The sequence below is a fragment of the Phacochoerus africanus genome, chromosome 2 (genome assembly GCF_016906955.1).
Source record: "Phacochoerus africanus isolate WHEZ1 chromosome 2, ROS_Pafr_v1, whole genome shotgun sequence".
Classification (NCBI taxonomy): domain Eukaryota; kingdom Metazoa; phylum Chordata; class Mammalia; order Artiodactyla; family Suidae; genus Phacochoerus; species Phacochoerus africanus.
The window spans coordinates 189965480-189992475 of NC_062545.1; the positions used below are offsets into that span (position 1 = coordinate 189965480).

At 42.3% G+C, this 26996-nt stretch overlaps 1 long non-coding RNA gene across 1 annotated transcript in view; it reads left to right on the top strand.

Moving 5' to 3' along the window:
• The window catches only part of LOC125119884 (uncharacterized), a 40789-nt gene extending 15813 nt beyond the window's left edge, over positions 1-24976 (top strand). Inside the window, exons 3-6 of the long non-coding RNA XR_007133204.1 lie at positions 13766-13858; positions 14212-14375; positions 16514-16657; positions 24850-24976. This is a non-coding gene — a long non-coding RNA (uncharacterized LOC125119884). The remainder of the gene's footprint in view (positions 1-13765; positions 13859-14211; positions 14376-16513; positions 16658-24849) is intronic.
• Positions 24977-26996: the final 2020 nt, after the last annotated feature.

A 26996-nucleotide genomic window follows, 5' to 3' on the forward strand; every position in this document is an offset into this window, starting at 1 on the left:
AATAAAGAGCATCATGTAGTGCTTAATATATAGTGGAAGACCTGGAACATATACATAAGTGACGAAGCACAGTGACTTCAATCCCAATGGAGAGTCTCAATCCCACTTCCCAAATTAAGGATTAGAATAGTATCAGTATTAAGAGTAAATGTACCCTTTCCTTTCTTTTTAAAATCCCTAGTATGGAGTAATTAATTCAGTCAAAATACCTATGTAGACTTGGATGAATGGAAATAGACTGTAAAGGAGTTCCCGTCGTGGCGCAGTGGTTAACGAATCCGACTAGGAACCATGAGGTTGCAGGTTCGGTCCCTGCCCTTGCTCAGTGGGTTAACGATCTGGCGTTGCCGTGAGCTGTGGTGTAGGTTGCAGACACGGTTCGGATCCCGCGTTGCTGTGGCTCTGGCATAGGCCAGTGGCTACAGCTCCGATTCAACCCCTAGCCTGGGAACCTCCATATGCTGCAGGAGCGGCCCAAAGAAATAGCAAAAAGACAAAAAAAAAAAAAAGAAAGAAAAAGAAATAGACTGTAAAGACACCATAAACCACCACCCCTGACAGGTGGCTATCCAGTCTTTTTTTTTTTTTTTGGTCTTTTGTCCTTTTAGGGCCATGCCTGCAGCACATGGAGGTTCCCAGGCTTGGGGTCCAATTGGAGGTGTCGCTGCCAGCCTACACCACAGCAACGTGGGATCCAAACCACGTCTGTGACTTACACCACAGCTCATGGCAACACCAGATCCTTAACCCACTGAGCAAGGCCAGGGACCAAACCCACAACCTTATGGTTCCTAGTCAGACTCATTCCCACTGTGCCACAATGGGAACTCCTCCTGTCCGGTTTTTAATTACACACTTCCTATGACCAGATAGTCACTGCTCATTATGCAAGTTGCGCTGTGAATAAACAGCCTCCACCCTTAGAGGAGTCTTCCTTATGTCAAACTGAAATCTGCGTCCTGTGACTTCCATTCCATTAGTCTTAGCATTGTGGTTGAGTGCGAATTCCAGAATCGAATCCATCTAAGTTCATTCTTTTGGTTCTTCTTTTTTTTTTTTTTAAGGCCACACCCACGGCATATGGAGGTTCCCAGGCTAGGGGTCTAATCAGAGTTGTTGCTGCCGGCCTACACCACAACCACAGCAATGCCAGATCTGAGCCACGTCTGCGACTTACACCACAGCTCACGGCAATGCCAGATCCTTAACCCACTGAGAGAGACCAGGGATTGAACCCACAACTGCATGATCCTAGTTGGATTCATTTCCGCTGTACCAAGACAGGAACTCCAGAATCATCTAAGTTCAAATCTCAGCTCTGTCACTTGCCAATTGTATGACCTTGGCAAGTCACTTAGCTTCTTTGTACCTTAGTCTCATCTTCTGTAGAATGGGATAAGTGCTGGTCTGGGATTGAGGGCTGGTGAGGTTTGGTGTGAATTATTTCAGTTTTGGTGTATTGTGTGATCCACTAGGAATTACGGTATGTTGTTGCTTACAGACACTGGAATTACAATGGCTTTTAAAAGATAGATATCTAGTTTTCTTCCAGATAAAAGGGGAGTAGGCAGTCCAGAGCTGATCTCTTTCAGCCCTGCCACTTTTAGTGCCTGGTTGCATGGTGCAGGATGGCCAGTGAGTTCAAACTATCCTCAGAGTTGTAGACGGAAAACTGAAAAAGGGGAGAGAGGCTGCATGCCAAGAACCCTTCTTCCTTTTAAGAAGCTTTCCTATAAAATCACGGGGCCATCCTTGTCTATAAGGCTGACTGGGAAATGTATTCTTTTAGCTGGAATATGACCATCCTAAATAAGATTAGGATTCTGACACCAAGAAAGAAGAGAAGCATAGCTATTGGTCAGGCAACTCACAGTTCCTGCTGTATGAGTGAACCAGGCAGTAAGCAGTGCACAGTGTGTAGATAGCATTGTATCAAGGTTCTCCAGGGAAACAGAACCAATAGGATTCATTGTAAGGGATCAGCCCATGTGATTGTGGAAGCTGGCAAGTCTGGAAGCTGCCAGAAGCCGGCAGGCTGGAAACCCAGGGAAGAGTGGATATTGCAAGAGTGGATGAAGTCCCAAGGCAGCCTGGAGGCAAATCCTTCTTCCTTGGGGGAACCCCAGTCTTTTATCCTAAGGCCTTCAACTCATTGGCTGATGCCCACCCACATTCCACAGAGAAGTCTGCTTCACTCAAAGTCTACTGGTTTAAGGTTAATCACATTAAAAAACAAAACAAAACAAAAAACCTTCACAGCAACCTCTAGACTGGTGCTTGACTGGCTGCTGGGCGTTGGACCCAGCCAGGTTGACACATGGAATCAACCATGAACACATGGTCACAGATACAAACAGATTTGGCTGCTCTGTGCCTCTCTTTCTAATGGATTTAAGTGGATGTGAAGTTCACTGGATTCGGCAGCCCTAGAGGAATTTGCCGTGTCAGAAGAGGCCGGAGCCTGAACTTGCTGCCTTTTGCAGCTTTTCAGGTTGGCAGGAGGGTAGGGATGGGGGTGGGGGTTGGGTGGAGAGGATGCTTTAACACTCTGGGGTCACCCTGTTACAATGGAATGCAACTTTTGTGTTGGTCACAAAATGTAGTTACTTCCATTTGTTATTTCCTACTGAGTCCTAAGGCCTGTACTCACTTTCAGTGCTACTGGCCTAGGTGAAGCCACTAAGAGTCACATGTGGTTCTTGTCAGCTCTTCCCCTAGAACTCTCCCAGCACCATGCTCAGTACTCAGCACAGGCCAGGGCTCATTCTCATTCCTGGTGAATATTTGATGGTCACTCTCATGTCTTCTCCTATTTCTTTTCCTACACATACCTGGTTTCAGTCTTAGCACTTTGTAATCTTGAATGAACATTGCCCTTTTTTTTTTTTTTTTTTGCAAAGGCAGGGGGAGAATTGGGGGGTTGGGAAATGGGACTTATTAGTGCACTTTTCATTGTAACAGATGTTGGTATGCAAAGTAGCTAAATGCTGACTTCCAACAGTGAAGTTTTACCTTGAAGTTGAATACTAAAAGCAGTTTGCTTCTATGCACAAGTAACTCTTGATAGAGGAAAGGAGGCCTATGTTCACAGGGGCCTTTCTTCTCTGGGCGTGCAGCTTCTTCCCACTTCTGCTTCAATGACGTCTGGTACAGCGACAGCTAATTTTGCAGGTAACACAACCAGAGAAAAGCCAGAGCAGAGGAAAGGAGGGGAAAGGGTGGATTTGGCCTTTATTATTTGCTGATACTCTGTAGTAGCTAAATGGTAGCTTTACCAAGCTTTTCCTCAGATCCTCCAGGTATGAAGCGCAGGTAGATTTGATAGGGTGGAGGTGGAAAGCGATCACTATGATGTACTTGCAGGTATGTCTGGTGACTTCTTCTTGCGTTCTTACTTACACCAGGTAAGTGTATCTTTATTAATGGAGGGGGAGAGTGGCAAAGGGTGGGATGGGGAGGCATACATTTTAGAACTTCAAAAAGAAATATATATATATAAACTTCCCTTGGTTTCCATAGCCCAGCTGCAGAAGACCACCCAATTAGTTAAAAGGAAAAGAGGTTTGAGATCATAGCTGGTTACTTCATGTATACTGAAATAGAGGGAATGGCTACAGTTGCTTTGCCAGGGGTGTCCAACCCTGCATTAGACTAAGAAAAGGCATCTTATAGCCTCAGACAACTTAAAAAGATATCACAAGGGAACTGCCTTCTTTGCACATCTTTGAGGAACATCTGGCTCTGGCATGAGCCCTAGTAACTTTGACAGTTAGTTGGTGGCCCACAGATTAAAAAAGAGGCAAAGCCTCAAGTTGTCAGGCTTGCCTATAGAATTTCCTGGTGGCATAACCACCAAGCCCAAGGGCGAAAAGCAGCTGGAGAGTTTGTGCAGCTGCCAGCATCACCCACGCTGAGCTCACTTCCTGACCATGGGCTTAAAAGAGACAGGCCCTTGGAGACTCAGGTGCTAGCCTCAGGAAGCAGTACATCTGCACTCTGCACCAGAGGGCCCTTCACCCAGAGCATGGTGAGGGGCATCTGGGAGGCGTAATCCCTCGATTTCTGCTCTATTTCCTTTGTGGCACTGGGTCGTTGAAGAGATGTGCCCTGTGGCAGGTTGCATTTTACGAAGATAGCTGCAACAGCATCTCTCAACCCATGTGCTTGTCTGCAAGGCTCCCATCAAGAGTCTCATTTCCCTGCCTTTGAATGTAAGCTGGCCATAGTGATGTGCCTGCAGCCAGTCATGTGTCGTGGAGGTAATACCTCCAAGGTGACTTCTGAGATTAGTCCTGGAGGGCCATGCAGCTTCCCCCTGGCTGTCTAAGAAGGCTGCCCCTCCTGAGATGCTCTGTCTCTGAGCTGGCTGCCATGCTATGGGACACCCAAGTCACATGAAAAGGCCACACATGTGTGTTCCTGTTGACAGTTCCAGTGGAGGCTGGACTTGGAATCACTTTAACCTAGGCACCAGACATGGGAGTAATGAAGGCTCCAGATGATTCCAGCTCCCAAATGGGTTTTGTAGCTGAGACCTCAGACATCATGAAGCAGAGGCAGGTCATCCCCGCTCTGCCCCATCCAGACTCCTAACCCACAGGGTCCACGACCACAGGTGGTTTGTTACACAGCAATAGATAACCAAAGAATGTTCATGAGAGACACATTGTGAGGAGTCTGAACATTGTTAGTCAGCACGTTCCATTCTTTCTGCTCCCCCATCCCCCACAGGTATGCCCAGCACCGTAATTACACGATGTGCGCTTTGTGCAGGGCTATCGCTTGACTCTCCTTTGTAGGCACTGGAAAATCCTGCCCATTTCTTGGTGACAGTGCAGTCCTGCCCCACAGCACACAGCCCGGCAGGCCAACTGCAGGCTACTCAACTCCTGCCCCAGCCTGGACAGATTCATGTGCAGTCTACAAACTGCACGAGTGTACACAGTGGTTGTGAAGAAGTGTAAAAGTAAGTCTCTCCTCAAGGAATGCATGTTCTAACTTATGTTAAATATGTGTAGTTTACCATAGGAAAGAGCCAAATGCTAAATCCTGTACTAACACTGCTTTCTGAAAGGGCTTTGTAAAAATAAGAAAAAAACACAGAGTTGTAGAAAAGGCATTGGCCTTTTAAGTAGGTATTCTGGGCAGAAGAGCTGGGCTCCCGTCCTCTTCTGCTGTTGCCTATCACAGCCTTGTTTGGTGCCTGGGAGCAGGTTCCTGGGTTCTTTTGACTTCAGGGTCTTTGACCTGGAGAGTGAAGACATTGCTGTAATTTGTGATTCTCAAATGTTGCCACTGAAATATCCCTACGGCAGAGTGGGGTCTGAGGGTTTAGTTGGACTTGGCTGCCAAACACTGGACTCAAAAACTATATGCACATTTTATTTGTTCATATGGCTCAGTTTTCAAGAAAAAAAAAAATGGCCTTAGTAGAAAAGTCTTCCCCAATCACCATATTTAAAATAACATGCAGCTCCTTCACCACAACCATTCTCTCTCTGTGGTGGATTAAAGATGACCACAAGCTCTTTGATACTTCTCCTGTGGAGAGGCAGGGTCTCTGTCCACTTACACACAGACATGTTCTGTGGTTGCTTTGAGCAACACAATATGGCAGATGAGGTGCTGGCACAGTTTCCAGGCTCCGGCCTTAAGAGATTGGCAGTTTCCACTTCTTGCCTCTTAGCACAGTGTCTCTGGGAGTCTTGGATTTGCTTCCTTGAGGCTGCCACAGTGAAGTGGCGATGTGTGGTGACTCCAGTCACTGGTTTCAGCTGAGCCCAGCTCTCTGGTCATCCCCACCGAGGCCCCAGACACATGAGCAAGGCCATCTTGGACCCTCAAGACCTGTCCATCTGCCAGTTGATGTCACTAATTAAAGGACTGTCACACTGAACCCTGCCAGAATGTCTGGCCCACAGAATTGTGAGATATAATAGAACAGTTCTTATTCCAAACCACTGAGTCTTGAGGAGGTTTCTTACACAGCAAAAGGTAACTGGAACACCCACCCTCAGCCATCTTTATTTTCTCTCTTTAAAAATTCATTGAATTTTATTATATTTATAGCTGTACAACCACCATCACAACCTAATTTTAGAACACTTCCATCCAAGACCCCCAGCCTATTCCTCCCTATTCCAGCCAGTCTCCTCTGGTAACCATACGTTTTTCAAAGAGCAGCTTCCTTTATTTTCTTTATTGCCAGTGGTGTCCTGGGTCTGGCTCATACTGGCTGATTGTTAAATTTTCAGGAATTCTGTGAGCCAGTTAGTAAACAAAGCCATCATTAAAAATGAAATAATCCAGGAGCGCCCACTGTGGCACAAGGGGATCAGGCGGCACCTCTGCAGCACTAGAGCTCAGGTTGGATCCCAAGCCTGGCATGGTGCTTTAAAGGATCTGGCATTCGAGAATTATAAAACATTAATAAAGGAAATTAAAGAAGATGTGAAGAAATGGAAAGATATTCCATGCCCCTGGGTTGGAAAAATTAATATTGTAAAAATGGCTATACTACCCAAAGCAATCTGCAGATTCAATGCAATTCCTATCAAATTACCCATGACATTTTTCACAGAACTAGAACAAACAATCCAAAAATTTATATGGGACCACAAAAGACCAAGAATTGCCAAAGCAACTCTGAGGAACAAAAGCCAAGCAGGAGGCCTAACTCTCCCAGACTTAAGACAATATTACAAAATCACAGTCATCAAGACAGTGTGGTACTGGTACCAAAATAGACATACAGACCAATGGAACAGAATAGAGAACCCAGAAATAAACCCAGACACCTATGGTCAATTAATCTTTGACAAAGGAGGCAAGAACATAAAATGGGAAAAAGAGAGGCTTTTCAGCAAGTATTGCTCGGAAACCTGGACAGCTGCATGCAAAGCAATGAAACTAGAACACACCCTCACACCATGCACAAAAATAAACTCAAAATGGCTGAAAGACTTAACTGTAAGACAAGACACCATCAAACACCTGGAAGAGAACATAGGCAAAACATTCTCTGACATCAACCTTATGAATATTTTCTCAGGTCAGTCTCCCAAGGCAACAGAAATAAGAGCAAAAATAAACCAGTGGGACCTAATTGAACTGACAAGCTTTGGCACAGCAAAGGAAACCAAAAAGAAAAAAACAAGACAACTTATGGAATGGGAGAAAATACTTTCAAAGGATGCAACTGACAAGGGCTTAATCTCTAGAATATACAAGCAACTTATACAACTCAACAGCAAAAAAGCCAACAACCCAACTGAAAAATGGACAAAAGGCCTGAATAGACATTTTTCCAAGGAAGATGTACAGATGGCCAACAAGCACATGAAAAAATGCTCAACATCCCTGATTATTAGAGAAATACAAATCAAAACTACCGTGAGGTACCACCTCACACCAGTCAGAATGGCCATCATTAATAAGTCCACAAATAACAAATGCTGGAGGGGGTGTGTAGAGAAGGGAACCCTCCTGCACTGTTGGTAGGAATGTAAGCTGGTACAACCACTATGAAGATCAGTATGGAGGTACCTTAGAAATCTATGCATAGAATTACCATATGACCCAGCCATCCCACTCTTAGGCATATATCCGGACAAAACTCTCCTTAAAAAAGACACAGTCACCCTCATGTTCATTGCAGCTCCATTCACAATAGCCAAGACATGGAAACAACCCAAATGTCCATCGACAGATGATTGGATTAAGAAGATGTAGTATATATACACAAAGGAATACTCCTCAGCCATAAAAAAAGAATGAAATAGTGCCACTTGTAGCAACATGGATGGAACTCGAGACTCTCATACTAAGTAAAGTAAGTCAAAAGAGAAAGACAAGTACCATATGATATTACTTATATCTGGAATATAATATAGGGCACAAATGAACCTTTCCACAGAAAAGAAAATCATGGACTTGGGAGAATAGACTTGTGGTTGCCAAGGGGAGGAAGATGGAGGGGAGTGGTTGGGGAGCTTGGGGTTAATAGATAGAAACTATTGCCTTTGGAATGGATTAGCAATGAGATTCTGCTGTGTAGCACTGGGAACTATGTCTAGTCACTTATGATGGAGCATGATAATGTGAGAAAAGAGAATGTGTACATGTATGTGTAACTGGGTCACCATGCTATACAGTAGAAAAAAAAATTGTATTGGGGAAATAACTATTAAAAAATAATAATAACAAAAAATTTTTAAAAAGAAAAAAAGAAAACATTAAAAAAAATTAATAAAGGACTGGCATTGCTGCAACTACATACGTCATGGGTTGCAATTGCAGCTTGGATCTAATCCCTGGCCTGGGAACTCCACAGGCTGTGGGGCAGCCAAAAAATAAAAATAAATAAATAAATAAACTTGCAATAAAATTAATTATATTAAAAACAAAAGTAATAAATCCTCAAAACATATAACTTCCTAGTTCTTTTACTATAGTTTACTGTCATGTGTGCTCTTGAGGTTGTTTATGCCTCTTGCATCTGTATGGTGGAGCCTCTGTGCAATAGTGCACATGTGCACATCTCTACCCAACTCCATGGTCAGTGATTTCATTTTGGGAGCTGGAAATTGACGTGGTGAGGGTGTTTCCACCCTGGAAATCTGTGGAATGCCTTCCGAAGAGGTGGTTGTTAAACATTACCAGCACACCATTACCAGTGTTCACTGCACTTAAAAACCGGCTGATACTTGACGTACCTACAGAGTAGTTTCCTCATTGTTTTTCCCCCTCAGTGGAATGTAAGCTTCCAGAGAGAAGGAGCGTTGTTTTTTGTGTTCAATGTTGTCTCCCCAGAACCTGGGAGAGCATAAACCCAAAGGAGGCACTCAATAAATACTTCCACAAAAAGGCATTCAGCTTCGTAACGTATGTGTAGTAAAATTCATGTGTCGTTTGCCGCATCCTCTTCTCTGGAGACCACACAGAGGCTGTGTGACTCTGCTGTGCTGGCCATAGACAGGTTCAGGTTGGACCAGCAGGCATCCCTAAACTACCCATTTATAGTTTAGGTGAGTTAAGGGTGAAGGAACCCAAGATGGTAGCAGGTGTCGGAGGAGGGAGTGAAGGCACAGGTCAGCAACTGGGGTGACTAGTAATTGACAGCTTGTGACCTTGCAAGCTATTGATGCCCATTTCCTGTTCAACATGAGGGTGAATTAGCAGAGAAAGCCCTTTTTCCATGGGGATGAAGCCATTTCTCAGAGAGACACAGTGATGAGTGTTGGCCCCTCTGGGGTCTCATGTATTCTTGCCCTTGGGGTCTCCCTGTATCCTTATAAAACATTTCTGTGGTGTGAATTCACTAACTTATTGATTTTTTTCTTTCTTTTTTCTTTTAGGGCCACACCCATGGCATATGGATGTTCCAGGGCTAGGGGTCGAATCAGAGCTACAGCTGCTAGCCTACACCAGGCCACAGCAACACAGGATTCAACCCTCATTTGCAATCTACACCACAGCTCATGGCAATACCGGATCCTTAACCCACTGAGCAAGACCAGGGATTGAACCCACATCCTCATGGTTCATTACTGCTGAGCCACAAAGGGAACTCCTTAAATTCATTTCTATTGCTTGCAACGCAAAATGTCCTAAAGCACAACTTCCATGTTTGTTTTAATACAGTCTTTTAAATTACTTATCATCAGAAAAGAAAAAAAAAAAAAGCAATGAGTCTCTATGGGCATCTTCAGTAATTTTGGAAAAATGAGTCACATTTAGTCTACGCAGTCTGAAAACACATACATGGGATGTGGCTGCCAGCAGTTTGTCTCTTTAGAGTCATGACATATTGAAAATTAGGTTGAAATGTGATTGTGGGTTGAAATAGCAAGGGTTTTCTTTTTCATCAGTTTAGTCTGTATTAGGTCCAGACACTAAGTCAGACATTAGGCCCAGTGTGGAAAAGACACTAAGAACTTAGGTGTGCAGGTCCACTTTGGAGGGAGTTTCACTACACTATTTCTTGTTTTATGGTCATTTGTGGGGGAAAAGGAAAGGCCAATTGGAGTCAGTCTCTTTTACTGTGTCAAAGAAATCCTGGTCACGGAAATTTTTCATGAACAAGGAAAGACAATCTGTGATGCTATTCTTTATCTTATCACTTCCCCTGAAATTTGTATTGCAGATAAATGAACTAAAGGTCTTCTATTGCTTGTAGTCTCCACTGTCAATACTTTGTGCTTTTCAGTTTTATTTTCTGAGCAACAGCCTTCTTCTGTGGAGGGAACACGCTTCCAATCTGACCTACCCCTTGGCCATGAAGGGTGGGCAGCCTCACGACATCTGCTAAGTGAGCCCGCTTTGGGAGGCACTTTCCTGATGAGGTTGAACATTGAATTCATTCACCCAACCTGGGTCTTTCCTCTTTGTTTTGATGTTCTTTTTTTTTTTTTTTCTTTCATGAAGAAACAAGACAATTCAATACTGAATTTGTATTCTGATGGCACTTTTTCTTGGTTATGCCAGCCTATTTTTTAGAAAGGAGAGTCTTCAACATGACTTCCTATTTCATCACCATTTTGTTTAAACTGACTGGTGTCCAAGCTATTATGTTGTTGTTGCCTATTTGCTTGATTATTTAAATTTGTATTTCATACCCCATTGATGTCTGAGAAGAAAGGGGAGCACTCTGTGTTGAGCACTGCAGGTGAGTTCAGGGGCAGTGCCTCTTCACCCAGGCCACCAGCCCAGACCTTTTTTCTTTCTCCTTTAAACTTAAAAACAGATTTTGCCACATCAAGGGGAGTGTATTTTTCTTCCCTGGGAGCTGCATGTTCCAGAGTCATTCTGAAACCCACCTTGAAGGAAGCTTTGAGCTATTGCTCACCTACTTTATCTGCTTTTCCTGGGGCTGTTCTGAGCCAAGATTCTTCCCTTTTTATTTGTCAACAACTGTACTGCTTTTCCTTTGAAATCTGTGCAATTGTTTTAAAGTATTTCAAAATAACTTTTTAAACACACAGAGCATGTGGCGAAGACGACATAGCAAATACCTGTGCCTCACCACCTCAAACAAATACTTACATTTTGCCAGAATCGCTTTAGGCCCTTTTCCTTAAACTCAATATTACAAAAGCCCTTTTTGTAGCCTCTTCTTTGCAGTTCCTCTCCCTTCCTCATGACTGGTCTTAAAATGTCACTGCCGGAGTGACGGCTTCATGTGCTATTCCTCAGGGCTTTCTCATCCAAGAGGCACTGGGATTGAGGCCCATTTACATCTTCACAGTGATAACACCCATATTTGAAATGAGCATCCAAGTACATATCCTGTGCTCTGTCAAGTGACAGCTGCGTTTGTGCTTTGTAGAGTGACTGACTGGTGGGGACGGTGCTGTACTCTTGTTCCTAGGGCACTCGAGGGCCCTCAGGAGTCTCCTGTCTGAACCTCCTGTGGCTTCTTGCAGTTTTGAATTTCTCTTCTATTCTCTAGTTTCGTCAGTTTTCCATTTATGCTTCAAACTGACCCCAACCTATGTGCCCAGCAGAAAATTATTACCCTTTTAATAAGGTTGATAAAGAATGGCACTTAGGGGAGTTCCCGTCGTGGCACAGTGGAAACGAATCAGACCAGTATCCGTGAGGATTTGGGTTCCATTCCTAGCCTCGCTCAGTGGGTCAGGGATCTGGCGTTGCAGTGAGCTGTGGTGTAGGATGCAGACACGGTTTGGATCTCACATTGCTGTGGCTGTTGTGTAAGCTGGCAGCTGTAGCTCTGATTCCAACCCTAGTCTGGCAATTTTCATATGCTGCAAGTGCAGCCCTAAAAAAGCAAAATAAATAAATAAATAAATAAATAAATAAATAAATAAATAAATAAATCAAATAAAAAGAAAAAAAAGAATGGCACTTTGAGTTACAAAGCCAAGAATGTCTGGGTCCTCTGTGATACAGGAAAGAGGTGAACCAGCAAGGGGGAAACAGCCAAAGGCGAAATCCTTTGATTCCCTTGAAAGTGTGATCCTCTGAGTGCACAAATAGGTTGTCACATTTCAGCTTCAGGTCTGAGCTGCCCGAGACAGCCTGTGTGCTTGCTTTCCAAAAGGTGACTCCCACTGAAAACAAATGAAGAATCTGGAGAAAAAATTGCCCACAACCTGCCACTGGGAATAATCCATCTCCAAATTGCCATCTTCCAACTCTGATTCTGAAGCTACAAACTATGAAAAGTGTGTGGGAAGCAGGCAAGTCAATTTAAAGGGCACATGTCTGAGCCATCTAGTATTAGCAAAGGAACTCCATTTCTCTAGGAAAGAAAGTGGTGGAGTTCCCATTGTGGGAACAAATCTGACAAGGAACCATGAGGTTGCGGGGATTCCGTCCCTGGCCTTGCTCAGTGGGTTAAGGATCTGACGTTGCCGTGAGCTGTGGTGTAGGTCGCAGGCAGGGCTCGGATCCTGCGTCGCTGTGGCAGTGGCGTAGGTAGGCAGCTGTAGCTCTAGTCGGACCCCTAGCCTGGAAACATCCATATCCACAGGTGCAGCTGTAAAAGAGCAATAAATAAATAAATAAATAAATAAATAGTTGCAATTCTCACTTAAATTTTTTTTTAAATGAAAAAAAAAAAAAAAAAGCAAGTGGTACTGACTCCAGCACATAGCAGGTGGCCTTCAAGGGCAGACCCTTCCAGGATCCCCTTCACTTGTCATCGGGCTGATTCCAGCCCCTTTCAGCTTTGCTGTGGGGCCCAAGTCAGAGGACATCATAACAATAATAGCACAATTTGTAGAATGCTTAGCACGTGCCTGGCACTGCCCCAGACGGGTTTATGTGCTTTCTTTTGTTTAATCCTCATAACAACTCTGTTGGGCAGGTACTCTTGTCCCTGAGGTCACATGGGAGTGAGCTGGGAAGAGAGGCAGTGTGACCTGGAGCCTGGGACCCTGTGGGGGAATCGCTGTGTTCCTTTCCACCCTGCTCTTGCCCGATTACCATAAAACCACCTCGACAGCCAGACACTTCTAATAGTTAACTGTCTAGCAAAAGGCTGCATTGTCTTTGGTGCCTTAAACACAGCCCTTTTAATTGGAATTGCTTCCTAAATCAGCTACATATATCTTCTCTCCTCCCACACAAAAGAATCCATTGTGTTGGTCTCGGACGAACTGGATGCTCCTTTGATATACTTTGCATGTAAATGTAAGGAACAAGACTCATTTGATTTCATTATATCCTTTATTGATGTGCCTGCAGGATTTTATTGTAGGTTTTTGTGACTCGAATTTCTAACAAAGGAGGGAGTGGGGCTTCCGGGCTGGCAGCTCAGCTGCAGAGAGGATTTACCACTTCGGGCTCTAAAAGGATGCTCACTGGTGGCTGTTGTCATTACTAAGCTTTTAACAGGGCTGGATGTTTCAGAAGCTGCTGCTGTTCCACGACTGTAAAAGTGTTATCAAGCATGAGATGAATGCTTCTTGCCATTGTGCAGGGGGTGGGGAATTTACCGAGCCTGCCCGAAAAGAGAGGCAGGATGACATGGTATCACAGGGAAAAGTGCTCATGTGCCAGGACTGATAGAGCTGGTACCTAATCCTTCCAACCGGTGATGACAGGCTCCTGGGACTATAGAATGGGGTTAATTATTCCCAGCATTCTTCATTATAATTCTAAATGGGATAATGATAAGAAATAATACCTAGGCATTGAACTGTAAATGCCTGAGGCATTCTCCTGCTGGAGAAACTAGCACTTTTTCCTATGGTGTGTTAATTCTTTTCAGCACTACCTTTTTTTTCTTTCCCTCTCCCAGGTTTAGTCAGTCTTTTAAGTAATTGGAGCCTCTGCAACTCTGTCATGCCAAATAGAAACAATTAACAAGAACCAAGAGCTGATGAAGCACCAGGTACTTTATGTGTTATTTTATCCTCACGGTAACCTATGAAGTTGGGGTTTTAATAGTTCCATTTTATAAGTAAGAGATGACACAGAGTGGTTAAGTGCTTCCACTAGTGACATGGCTAGTGTGCCGAGGTTTCAGGACTTAGGTCTGTGGGGTCAGACTGCAAAAAGTAGGACACTGTCTCCTAAGATCTTGAGCTTTCTGCCCTTAACACCTGGCTTGGAGGTCTGTCCATAGCTCATCTAGAGGCCTCTGGGGCCTATTGCCTTCCAGATGGACATCATATTTAAATGATCCCATTAGCCCTCTCTTTGTCAGTTCCAGATCAATCTGTGTTCATTCTGTTCTCTCTCCAGAAGGCCCATCTGGGACCACCCCCACATCAGCCAAGGTTTTGTCAGCTGAAAAAAACAAAAACACCCTGTGTGGGAGCTCTGAGTTCACTTTTATTTGGGGCTCACTGTGGACTATAGCCCAGGAGACAACCTCTCAGATAGCTTGGAGGAACTGCTCCAAAGAGGTAGGGGGTAAGGTCAGTATATATATGATTTTGGTGAGGGGAGATTATATGCAGTCTCACTCACATCTTAGAAGTAGAAGGTTGCTCCTACTCAAGAGGAACAGATGATTCTGTTAATGATATTAGTGCTGTTTTAGGAATGAGAAGATACAAGAAATTGGGTTCATAAAATTTTCTTCTGAAAAATACGTAACTGTCTATCTGAAGCCCTGTTCCACTGGTTTTTCTGAAAGCACAGAGTGCCTCATTCCTGATCTCCACCCTGAACTCCTTTCAAGGTGTGTTTAAGGCCAGTTACTAGACTGCAGAGGCTAGTGACTTCATTCTTGTAGAACCAGATGGAGAGCGACATTCTTTAGTTTGCAGTTTCTATCAGCACTCCATTTCAGGAAAATAAATTGAATGTAGCTTTTTAAAAACTCAGTTCTTCATTATAAAATCTTGGCATACCAAAGTATGTATCATTAGAACAGAAGTCTTAGGTTGCCTAATTATATACACCACTAAGACCTAAATTTGCTTTACTTTGACTTACTGTGGAGTTCCTTCAAATACTGAGCTCCTGGATGCATTTAAAGTGAGATTCAATTGATGACAACATTGCTTCACAACTTTTTAAGAATGAAGGCATAAAGAAGGCAGCATACTTTAATTAAATTCTTTCATATATATTCATACATTTCCTTTAACCTAGAAACTCCAATGCTAAACATGACTAAAGGTTTTTCAAGGCTTCCACACATCAGTGGAGCCCAGTTCTCTTCCCATTCTCTTTCATTCCGTTTCTAGGTTGTGAATCAGAATGATAGAAAAATCAGTCATCATGTAATAGTTTTCAGTGATTCCAGAACTCATACACAGCTTTCTTTAACTTTTTGAAAAAATAGCTTCAGGTTTCTAGCTGATTGGAGAGTTGGCTGGGAGCATAGTAGTGTCTAAATATTAATATCTTTCTAAGACATACCCATAGACCTAGAGTTACTGGCTAATTCACACCTACACTTTGGAGGATAAGCAGTAACCTTGAGATTATGTTTCTGTTTCTTTTTTCTTTTTTTTTCTTTTTTCTTTTTTTTTTCTTTTTTTGCTGTGCAAAAGAAGTCTGACTTAAATAGCAAAACAGCTATTATTATGAATGTGTTTCAGATAATATTCAAGTGAGTGGTAGCTTTTATTTCAGATCTAAAAAGCAATCTGTTACTGCCTTTCCCACTTATGCTTCCCTGTCAAGTAGGCAGTACCAAACTGGGGCTCTTAGCAGCTGATCATTTCCAGTTAGCTTTAATTATCATGTAGTTCATGACTTCCTTGGTAGGCTGGCCTCCTATTTGGCCCTCACCCTAGTTTTCTACCCCTGTCTAATATATTTTCTGTTACTGTATAGCAAATTACCAGAAACTGAGTGTGTTAAACCAGCATACATTTAGGATCTCACTGGCACCTCCTAGCTGGCTTCTCTGCTCAGTCTCACAAAGCCAAAATTAAGATGTCTTCTGGGACTAAGGTCTCACCTGAGCCTTGGGGTCCTCTTCCAAATTCATGCAGTTGTTGGCAGGATTCATTTTCATGCAGCTGTAAAATGCATGCCAGCCTGCTTCTTCAAAGCCAGCATCCCTGAACTCTAGACTCTCTTCTAAAGGTCTTACCTAGTTTGGTCAGGCCCACCCAGGGTCATCTCCTTTTGATTGACGTCAACTGATTATAGACCTTAATCACCTCTGAAAAATCACCTCATCTTTGCCATATAACATAACAAATGTGGGAGTGAGGTCCCATTGCCTTTGCTCTATTCCTTTGGTTAGAAGCTAGTTACAGGTCCCACTGATACTCAAAGGTGTGGGTCACTTCGGGGTCTCTTAAATTTTCCTACCACATTCTCCATCTGGATCAGAACAGAAATGAGTACCTACTAGCCATTCTGTCATGCATTCAGGACAGTGCAATGTAAATTCATGCTCACGAAAAATGTCTTATGTCGTCTGTTTACATCACTGAATCACATCCCAAAATCAAATATCACTGTTTTGAGATTTTAGGGTTTTCCCCTATTGGGCAACTATGGCATTAATATGGCTTTAGAGCCAGTGGAGGTGAAAGGTGTGTGTGGTCATTTTGAATGTTGAATTGTTCCTTTTCAGGGGATATCAGGGAGCAAAGAAAGCTGAGTCTATTGATAGAACTTGTCTTCAACCTCAAATGGAAACGCAAAGGTGCTTCAGGATAAGATCAGTAAGGGTCGAAGGTCCAAAGGATGTATCAACCTCTCCTGTGTTTGGAATAAAGTGAGTTCTTCCTGTACCCTAGGGCCCTCAAAGGGAAAATGACTCCAGTCATGACATCCACAGTAAGGGTGGGCCATAGCTCTACCATTAGTGTTAAAAAATGTTTCTCCAGGAGTTCCCTGGTGGATCAGCAGGTGAAGGATCCAGCATTGTCACTGCTGTGGCTTGGGTTGTTGCTGTGGCAAGGTTTCTGTCCCTGGCCCAGTAACTTCCACGTGCTGTGAGTACAGCTAAAAACAATGTTTCTCCATAAACACTTTAAAGTAGTATAATTTTCATTGCCTGTACCCTTCTACTTTTGCATTACCAGTTTCTTTTCATTGTAGGTCTGGCCCTGGAAATCCTGGTAAAATTACAAGTAGACTAAAAGTATCATTCACAGCACAAGTAACAAGTTGTAAGTAAGATTTTGTCCAATCTAAGAGTCCAAAAATTGTAGATTTTGGGATGTACTCCTTGGAAGAGAGAATTAGAGGAGCACCCCAAACCCATGTGTGTGCACATGTATGTATGTATATTGACCCTTTTCACACTTCCTCATTGCTTTGCACGTATAACCCTAAAATGATGATAATACCAGCCATTCATTGGTGCATGGTGTTCCAGCCATGTTGTGTGCAATATTGCTTATCTTTCTGCCTATCTATCTGATATTATTAATGTAATACAGATAATGTTAGTCTTGCCCTACCTTTGAAATTAACATAAAGTTGGTTTGAATGTCTTAATTTTCTGTAGAAATCCAATTTTCTCATCAAGATTGGGATAGATTCTTGTGGTCATTGCTAGATCGGATTTCAGGTTTCTGCTGAATTTGCACTCTCATTGGTATCTAGCCTTCGGAGCTTTTCTCTTATCTGTTCCACAGACCCACTGACCCCCAAAGAGAACAGAACTGGCTACATAATTTGTAGGGCTCAGTGCAGGAGGAAAATAACGAGCCCCTTGGTCAGAAATAATTAAGAATTTCTAGTTGGTGACAGGAGAACCTTAAACCAGGCACATGGCCTAAGCATGGGAGTGTGACTGCACAGGTCATGTGTCCACAGAGGTAGTCCTGACCTAGCATTTCCCAAAATACCAGTTCTTACAAGGCAATAAGATGGACTATACATTTATTAAAGAGCCTAGGGTAAAAGTAGAAGCATGTTTTGTCTGGGGATCAACAGCAGCTCACAGCAGAGAACTTCAGATTAAATAGTTCCCTCAAAGTTCTTTTCCATATCTACTAAAATTTAGTTTATTGATAATTTCCTCTTTTTTTTCCCCTTAATATCTTTCTAAACCATGGCCCACACCCAGCGTTTGAGTGTCGGTGCTCATCAAAGCATTTTACTGGGCAAAAACTTGACCTACTCCTAAGAGAAAACTATCTCCTTCCCTAGGGATGGAAGTAGGAATCTCTGTATTTTAAATAACAACTTATTCTCCCTGCTGCAAATTATTCTCTTTTTTTTGCAAGGTATTATTATGATCATTCTCATTTTACAGGTGAGGAGTTCTGGTGCTCAAGGGAACATAGCTGGCATATCTAGATTCAACATTTACCTCCTTTTGGGGTTGAATTGGAGCTGTACCACTGACCTACCATAACCACAGCAAAGCCAGATCTGGGCCGCATTTCTGACCTACACCGCAGCTCATGGCAACGCCGGGTCCTTAACCCACTGAGTGAGGCCAGGGATCGAACCTGCGTCCTCATGGATGGTAGTCAGTTTTGTTTCTGCTGAGCCACGACAGGAACTCCAACATTTGCCTTCTTTCCACTATGCTTGCTTCTCTCCAAATCTGGAAAGACTTATGAGAAATGACACATAAGCCCCAGAACGCACCGATACTCTCTCTGTGGGGATGCAGCGTGCTGTAAGTCTTTCAGTGTCTCCACTAGAACCCAACAGTTCATACTGTTGGAGTTAGACTCTCATGAGAAGCAAGATCAGCCAGTGGGATATCCTGAAAGGTTGGGCTGTGTCTGTCTTCCTTTCTTGGGCAATGCGGGATTGAAGGACTGGTTAAGACACATTTCTTCAACTTTCTATAGACCTGGAGACCATCATCGTTATCCTTGTGCTCTATGTACAGTGAAAAACATAACTATCCTCCTCAGACTGTCACAGCCACTCTTGGTACTTAATTTCCCTCTTTCTCTACAAGAGAGGAGGAATTGTGCAATACTTGGCGGATATCCTTGGTGACATTTTGTCTGTTGTCGGTGTGGCCCAAGGACTGTGGTCAATCCATTACTGAATCTTAGGATAACCTAAGCTAACTGACCCATCAAACTCTCTGTGTATTCAATCTGGGTATGCGTGAATGTGCTGCTGTCCACTTTTTGGACTAAATGTCAGTGTGAAATATGCCTCCTTATAAATAGAGTGATTATATAATTTCCATTTTCAGCATTGAAATCTGGACAGTTTTAAGAGTGAAAATGTACTAAAATATTAATTATATAATTTTTTTAAACATACATTTATTAACCAACAATTTAGTTTTATTAGAATGATGGGTCCATAAAATCCCAATTCAAAAATACAATTATTTCTAAAGAATAAAAATAATATATCAGGTGTTCTTGTTGTGGCTCACTGGAAACCAATCTGACTAGTATCCATGAGGATGCAGTTTGACCCCTGGCCTCACTCAGTGGGTTAAGGATCTGGCATTGCCATGAGCTGTGGCACAGGTCACAGACAGGGCTTGGATCTGGCATTGCTGTGGCTGTGGTGTAGGCCTGCAGCTCCAGCTCCAGCTCTGATTCGACCCTTAGCCTGGGAACCTCCATATGCTACAGGTGCAGCCCTAAAAAAAAAAAAAAAAGAAAGAAAAGAAAAGAAAATCAGTGTACATGAAAAAAATTTTGTTATTTACATCTATTATCTGAACTTAAAACACATCATCAGAATAATCAGTCTTAGTATATATTAATGTGCTTTAATCAGTTTCATAGTATTCTGTCTATTAATCAAACCATTGGTATTTTTCTGATGGATTTTCTTTTCAATATGGCCTTATTAAGTTAAATATTGACATATCAATGCTCACAATCATCTTAAAGATTACATCTGAAGGTTAATAAATTTTAAAATTAACACCTTTAATTGGCTCTTGTCTGAGAAAATACTTTCTACAGATGCTGAGATACTTGTTAAGCTCAGAACAAATTCTGCTAAGTAAAATATATTTTCCATTTAAATTTTTAATTTGAATTTTCAAATTGAATACTTCAGCCCAAACATTTTCACGAGGACTGTCTTTCTGTCTCTATTTAGAGTAACTATTTCAATGGATAACTTTACAAGCAAAAACTCACTGAAGTTTGCTCTGTATATGAATGTTCTGAATGTTTTGCTAAATTAAGATGCCCCCAAACTGTAGCCTTTCTGAAATCCCTTTCCATCCTTAAATAAAATATAAAAGTATCCAGTTAAAAGCAGGAATTCTGTTCCTATCAAAAGGTGTATCTTCCTATGAGATATTCCCAAGTACAATGACAGCATTTCACATCACATCTGAAGATAATAAACTCTCCTTTCTGGGTTGTTCACTTGATCTCTTGCTTGTGTAGGGATACACCGCAATAATATCTTTCTATTCATAAACTTTATTTTTATTTATTTTTATTTTTTGCTTTTTTTTAGGGCGGCACCTGCAGCATCTGGAGGTTCCCAGGCTAGGGGTCTAATCAGAACTATAGCTGCAGGCCTACGCCAGAGCCACAGCAACTTGGGATCTGAGCCACGTCTGCGACCTACACCACAGCTCACGGCAACACAGGATCCTTAACCCACTGAGCAATGCCAGGGTTTGAACCTGCATCCTCATGGATGCAATTCAGATTTGCTTCCACTGAGCCACGACAGGAACTCCTTCTTTTTTTTTTTCTTATTTGGCAGCCCCGGTGGCATATAGACTCCACTGTGCTGGGCCAGGGATTGAACCAGAGTCCCAGTGCTCCAGAGGTGCCACCAATCTCATTGCACCACAAGGGGCACTTTGAGAATGCTATCTTTACCATGTTGTTCTGCTTCACAAAAACTTGAATTATTATCACCAAATTTTTTTTTACTTTATCAAAATTTTAAATGGAATTTTCAGTTTGCATTTACAATATCAGGCAAGGGGGAATCAACATCTAAAAGCTTTTTACTTTGAGTCCACTAATTGGATGAAAGACATAGACCCAGTGTTGCAATTAAAATCTTTTTCTATTTGAAGTAAACTAATATAAAGCTGGTAGCATTTAACTGTGATTCTGTTAGTGGAGATAAGACATAACATCTCTTGTTTTGTTTTTTCTCTGTACATGATAAAACAGAATTGAAAATATGTTGATAGAATTCCCGTGGTGGCTCAGTGGTTAACGAACTCGACTCGTATCCATGAGGACTTGGGTTCGATTCCTGCCCTTGCTCAGTGCGTTAAGGATCTGGTGTTGCGTGAGCTGTGCTGTAGGCTGCAGACAAGGCTCGGATCTGGTGTTGCTGTGGCTGTGATGTAGGCCGGTAGCTGCAGCTCCAATTTGACTCCTAGCCTGGGAACCTTCATATGCTGTGGGTTCAGCCCTAAAAAGACAGAAGACAAAAAAAAAAAATGTTGAAATGTGTTTAGAAGAATAGTCATTTGATTTAAAGGATCTAAACACATGGTTCACAGTGTAAGTGAGTGTAAATGTATATTCTGAAGCTTTAGTGGCTAACATTTTGCCCAGTACTTTCTTCTTAAAATAATGAGCTTTTTTTTTTTTTTTTTTTTGCTGCACCCACAACATTCCTAAGTTCTTAGATCAGGGATAGAACCTTCGCCACAGCTATAACCAGAGCTACAACTGTGACAATGCCAGTCCTTGACTGCTAGGCCACAAGGGAACTCCTTAAAATAACAACTGAGCATTGATATTGATGCTTCCTTAGCAGACATAGTCTTCTGGCTCTCAAGCAGTCAGTGATACCACTTTGATCCCCATGGAGAATGATAAGTATTAACAAACATTTTATGTTCTAAGGAACATGTTCATCAACTTTCTTGGCCATTTAGTACTTAATTTTCCACTAAATATACTCCTTCATGTCTGTTAAATTTGTTGTTGTCAAAAGGATTTATTGCAGTATAAACAGGTTCTCGATAAAATAAATAGTTGTAGATTTACAATAAATGGCCAAACTACCATGTAAGAACTTAATCTCTAGACTCTCTCACATCTGTTACAGCAGCGTTTCCCTGTGCCTCATGTTTTTCATTGACCATCTCGCTGGCTCTGACGGAGCTCTCTTACATCTACTCTAGCTTTTTAAAACAATTTTTTTTTATTTTGGCCAGGTCCACGGCATGCTGAAGTTCCCAGGCCAGGGATCAAACCCATGCCACAGCTGTGACAACATGGAATCCTTAACTGCTAGGCTACCAGGGAACTCATATTCCAATTTAATTTAATGCAACAATTACTAATTATACTTTGTTCAAAAATGAAAAATCCAGAAAAAAATGCTAAAGCACAGGAGATACCGGACCCCCAAGCAAAATGAGACACAGAGACATCCCACTGAGAAGAATGTAAGCTCTGCTTGCATATTCTATCCTAGGCTCCACCCATAAACCATGGGCACTCTTCACATCTTCAATTAGTGTTCTTATGATGTAACACCTGAGGAATTAATTCTCCATGTCAGGCTGAGCTCTTTTATTATTTTTTTAGGTAAAAAAAAAACAAAACTGAAGTAGGGATTTCCATTGTGGCTCAGCAGTAATAAACTTGGCTACTATCAATGAGAATGCCAGTTCAATCCCTAGCCTTGCTTAGTGGGTTAAAGATCCAGAGTTGCTGTGAGCTGTGGTGTAGGTTGCAGATGTGGCTTGGATCTGACATTGCTGTGGCTATGGTATAGGCTGGCAGGTGCAGCTCTGATTCAACCCCTAGCCTGGGAACTTCCCTATGCTGTAGGTGTGGCCCTAAAAAAAAAAAGAAAAAAAAATGCCATACTTAGAACAGCTAAAATAAAAATAATGACATTACCAAATGCTGGTGAGAATATGGAGCAACTGGATTTCTAATACAGCCGTCTGAAAAATAGTTTGGCAGTTTCTTATCAAACTAAAAATGCATTTACCATAAAGCCCAGCAATTATACTTCGGTATTTATCCCAGAAAAATAAAAACTTAATGGTACATGGATATGTATGCAGATCTTTCTAGAAGCTTTATTTCTAATAGCTAAAAATCAGAAACAACCTCACTGTCCTTCAGGTGTTAAACAAGCTGTGATACATCCTACCATGTACTCATACTCACAATAGAAAGGAATGAACCACTCATCCATGCAAGAACTTGAATGGATCTCAAGAGCATTATGCCAAGTTTAGAAAGCCAATCTCAAAAGGTCACATGCTGGATAATCCTATTTCTGTAGTATTTTAAAAGGACAAAATTATAGCTATGTAGAACACATTGATGGTGGCCCTGGGGTTAAAAACAGCAGTGAGTGCAACTTTAAACAAGAAGTGTGAGGGAGTTCCTTGATGATGACAAAACAGTTGTGTATCTTATGTATTGTGGTAGTGATTATATGAATCTACACAGGTGATAAAATTACATAGAACTACACACACACACACACACACACATGCATACATGTACACACGAGTGCAATTTCCAGGTTTCAATATCACACACCAACATTTTGAGTTCTTTGGTAAATTGTTTATTTCTGTTTCATTACACTATAGTTGTGTAAAATGATGACGGGGGGGGGGGGGGGACTGGGTGAAGGGTACTATTTTTGCAGCTTTCTGTGCTTGTTTATCTATCTATCTATTTCTTTTTGGCTGCCCCTGCAGTATGTAGATGCCCATGAGTCAGGGATTGAGCCCGATCCACAGCAGTGACAATGCTGAATCCCTAGCCATTAGGCTACCTGGGAACTTTGCAAATTTATTTTCAAATAAAAAATTAAATGAAGAAACAAAAATATATTTGCCCCTTTTATGTTGTATCTGGTGTTATGATATCTGGTAAAGAAAGGAAAAGTAATGATCAAGGGATATCACATTTCAGGTATCTTTTTCTTCTTTCTTCTTGTCTGTATTTCCCCTTTGTTTTGTGGTGAGAGTGTACTATTCACATACGAAAGACGAGGAGATAAAGTAAAGCTTGGACCGCTAATGTCAAGGTGGATTGAGGTGAGGGAAGAAGCACCAGAGCGTGGCCACTAAAAAGACATTAGTGGCTGTATTTTTCTGTGCTGTTCGTAATGCATGCATAATGTATGACCCCCCCCCCACTGCTCCCCCTCCCCTGCCCATAGGTGCTTGATGATAGTCTACTGAATGAAAGAATGAATGTTCAAAAGGTGCTAGACAGAATTCAGAGCAGATGGAAAGAGAGGTTCAGAGAGAGAGAGAGGCTGGAAAGCCAATAGGTAGCAGCAAGTAGAGTGGCTTCCTCTTAAACCAGGGCATAGAAATGTAATCTGTTTTTTAAAAAAAGGACTGATAATCTCTAAATGTGGAAGAAACCTAGACCAAAACTGTTTAGACCAGGCTTAAATGCCAAACAAAGTCTCACTGACTTCGGAGAATAAACCATTTGGATCATTAACACTTCTTGGGACCTGAAAAGCCAAGCTGGCGTCAGGTTGGATGGTAGCTTTGTATTATAAAGAGCTGAGTGCCTATAAGACATACTGGAGCCCTGCCAAGCAAAGGCAGCATTCCTTAGAGGAAAGACCTACATTCTAGACTCCAGGAAAATTCCTCGTCTCTCAGAGTCCAACTGTGTAAGCTTCAAAAATGACTTGAGGGTTTACTTGGAGTAAGTCAGTACCTCAATCCCAGGCTGAGGTTAGCTTGTGATAGGGGAAGAATGGAGATGGATCCTTGGCTGGGCCTCACCCACATGAGATTGTTAAACAAGGCATAGCCTTAGCCCACGGGCACTCCTGCTTGCCACACCACCAGTGATCATTTGCACCTTGCCTCAGCGCCTTTGTGGATGCAGGTGAGAGGCTCATCCTGTGTTCCATCTGTAGCGTGGGCTCTTCATTATTCACATGTGTCAACCACACAGGCACATCTCAATGCTGTCTTCCCTCTTGTAGTAATTGTCATCATGTAAACAATCTAATCTGCGTGCTAATACATGTCATTTCACTGAGCTGACAGTAATGAATCTTGAGTGTGCCGTGCTTCTTTCCCAGGTTGGGGGCGGCAGTGATGAGCATCAGCATCTGCGGCCACAGAGAGTCCATGGTGTTTTTAAGGTCTTCGGAGGAGCACTTCCACTTTCAGGTTAGTAACCCATTTCCTTTGTGAATTTTAAGTGAAAACTGTAATAAAACATACAGTCTGTTGTAATGGAGAAGCAGCAGACTGTAATTCAACGAAGAATTGTGGATTTTTTTTAATTAAAAAAAAAATCTTTTTTTGATTGCACCTGTGACATGTGGAAGTTCCTAGGCCAAGGATCAAACTCCAGCCACAGCAGTAACCTAAGCGGTAGCAGTGACAATGTTGAATACCGTAACTGCTAGGCTACCAGGGAACTCTGAATTACAGATTTTTAGAATAATATTTGGAACACTTTTTACAGTTGAGTGCTTATTTCTGGGAGTGGGACTTGATGAGCTTACCTAGTCTTACCAAATAAGCCACCCAGTTTTACTCTGAGTCTGTGGTCAGTTGTCTTTCATTGTCAGTCTCCTAGTGGAGACATATACTTAGATGCTTGAATCTTCTGGTTCCAACCCTTGTATTTTACAGTTCAGAGAAACAGAGGCCACAGATAGGAGGGTCAGAGCTGGTCTCAGAACTTGCCCCATCCTTCCCATTGCAATGACACTTCTCCCAGGCCATGCTCTTTATTGATGCGCCACCTTTAGAGGCTGCAGGACCCCAGAGGACCAGGGGCCAATTGTTAGGCATGAGGCCAAGGGAACAGTTAGAAGTGATACTACTTTGTGGCTTATAAAGCTGCAAGGAATGATGGCAGCAAAATGTATTCATTCAATCCATTCAGCGATTAAAAATCAAGTACTTTCAATGTGCCAGGAGTTTAGGATATGGAAATGAACAAAGTAGCAAAAGTCCTCATCCTAGCTTGTTTGGGGAAAAAAATCTGAAAGGAATGGGCATATGAATGTGTATAACTGACTTATTTGCTGTATGCATGAGATTAACACAACTATATTCCAATAAAATTAAAAAAGAAGGAAGGAAGAGAAGAAAAGAAAGAAGGAAGGAAGGAAGAAAGAAAGAAAAAAGAAAGAAAAAAAGAAAGAAAGGAAGAAAGAAAGAAAAAAGAAAGGAAGAAAGGAAGAAAGGAAGGAAGGAAGGAAGGAAGGAATTTGCTCAAGGTCATGCAGCAAGTAAATAAGCAGCTCACGATCCAGACCTGGCTACTTGGCCCTGAATCCCTGCTCTGAACCCCTATACTTCACTGGCTGATTCATGACTGAGGTTAGAGTCATAGTTTCCTTTTTTTATTCCTGTAAGCAGCAGAAGCCTACTTCTTTTTTTTTTTTTTTTCCCAAAAACGAACTTCCATAGTTCCCATTGTGACTCAGTGGAAATGAACCTGACTAGTATCCATGAGGACAAGGGTTCGATCCCTGGCCCCGCTCAATGGCATAAAGATCCAGCGTTGCCATGAGCTGTGGTTGCAAGACATGGCTTGGATCCCATGTTTCTGTGGCTGTGGTGTAGGCTGGCAATTGTAGCTCCAATTCGACCTCTAGCCTGGGAACTTCCATATGCTGCAGGTGCAGCCCTAATAAGCAAAAAATAAAAATAAAAAATGAAATTCCATGTGGAATCCCCAAAAATAAAATAATAAAAGTGGCCTTTTCCGGATGATGAGATGGGAAGGGCGGGAAGATTTCTGTCACAGAATGTAAGGAACTGATTAATATATGCCTGCTTCCTAAAGAGCCCCCAGTCCATTACGCCTGGCACCCTGTAAAAGGCTTTAGAAAGAGCTGGAGTGGAAGTATGGAAAATGGGAGAACAGACGTGTCTAGGTGAGTTCTGGAAGGTTAGAGACATTGTAGTATTAGTACCAGCAGAATAACTCGGGATTTTTCAGTCTGTAACCTCACAGTGTGTGTTTTGGGGACATGTCGCCATCCTTTCAGAGTAACTGATGCTGTGGTGCTTTTCTGTGACTGATGGGAGACAGTCTTATGGGAGGGAAAGGGGGAGCTTGAAGGCATATTGAAAACCTGGGGATGCTTTTCTTTCTCTCATGATTCCTGCTTTGGCCCTGCGCAAGGGAGTCGCAGCCACTGCCAGAAAGAGGCCTCCCAGCTCTGATGGTGTGCGTCCCTTTGAACATCCACTGAGGTCAGGT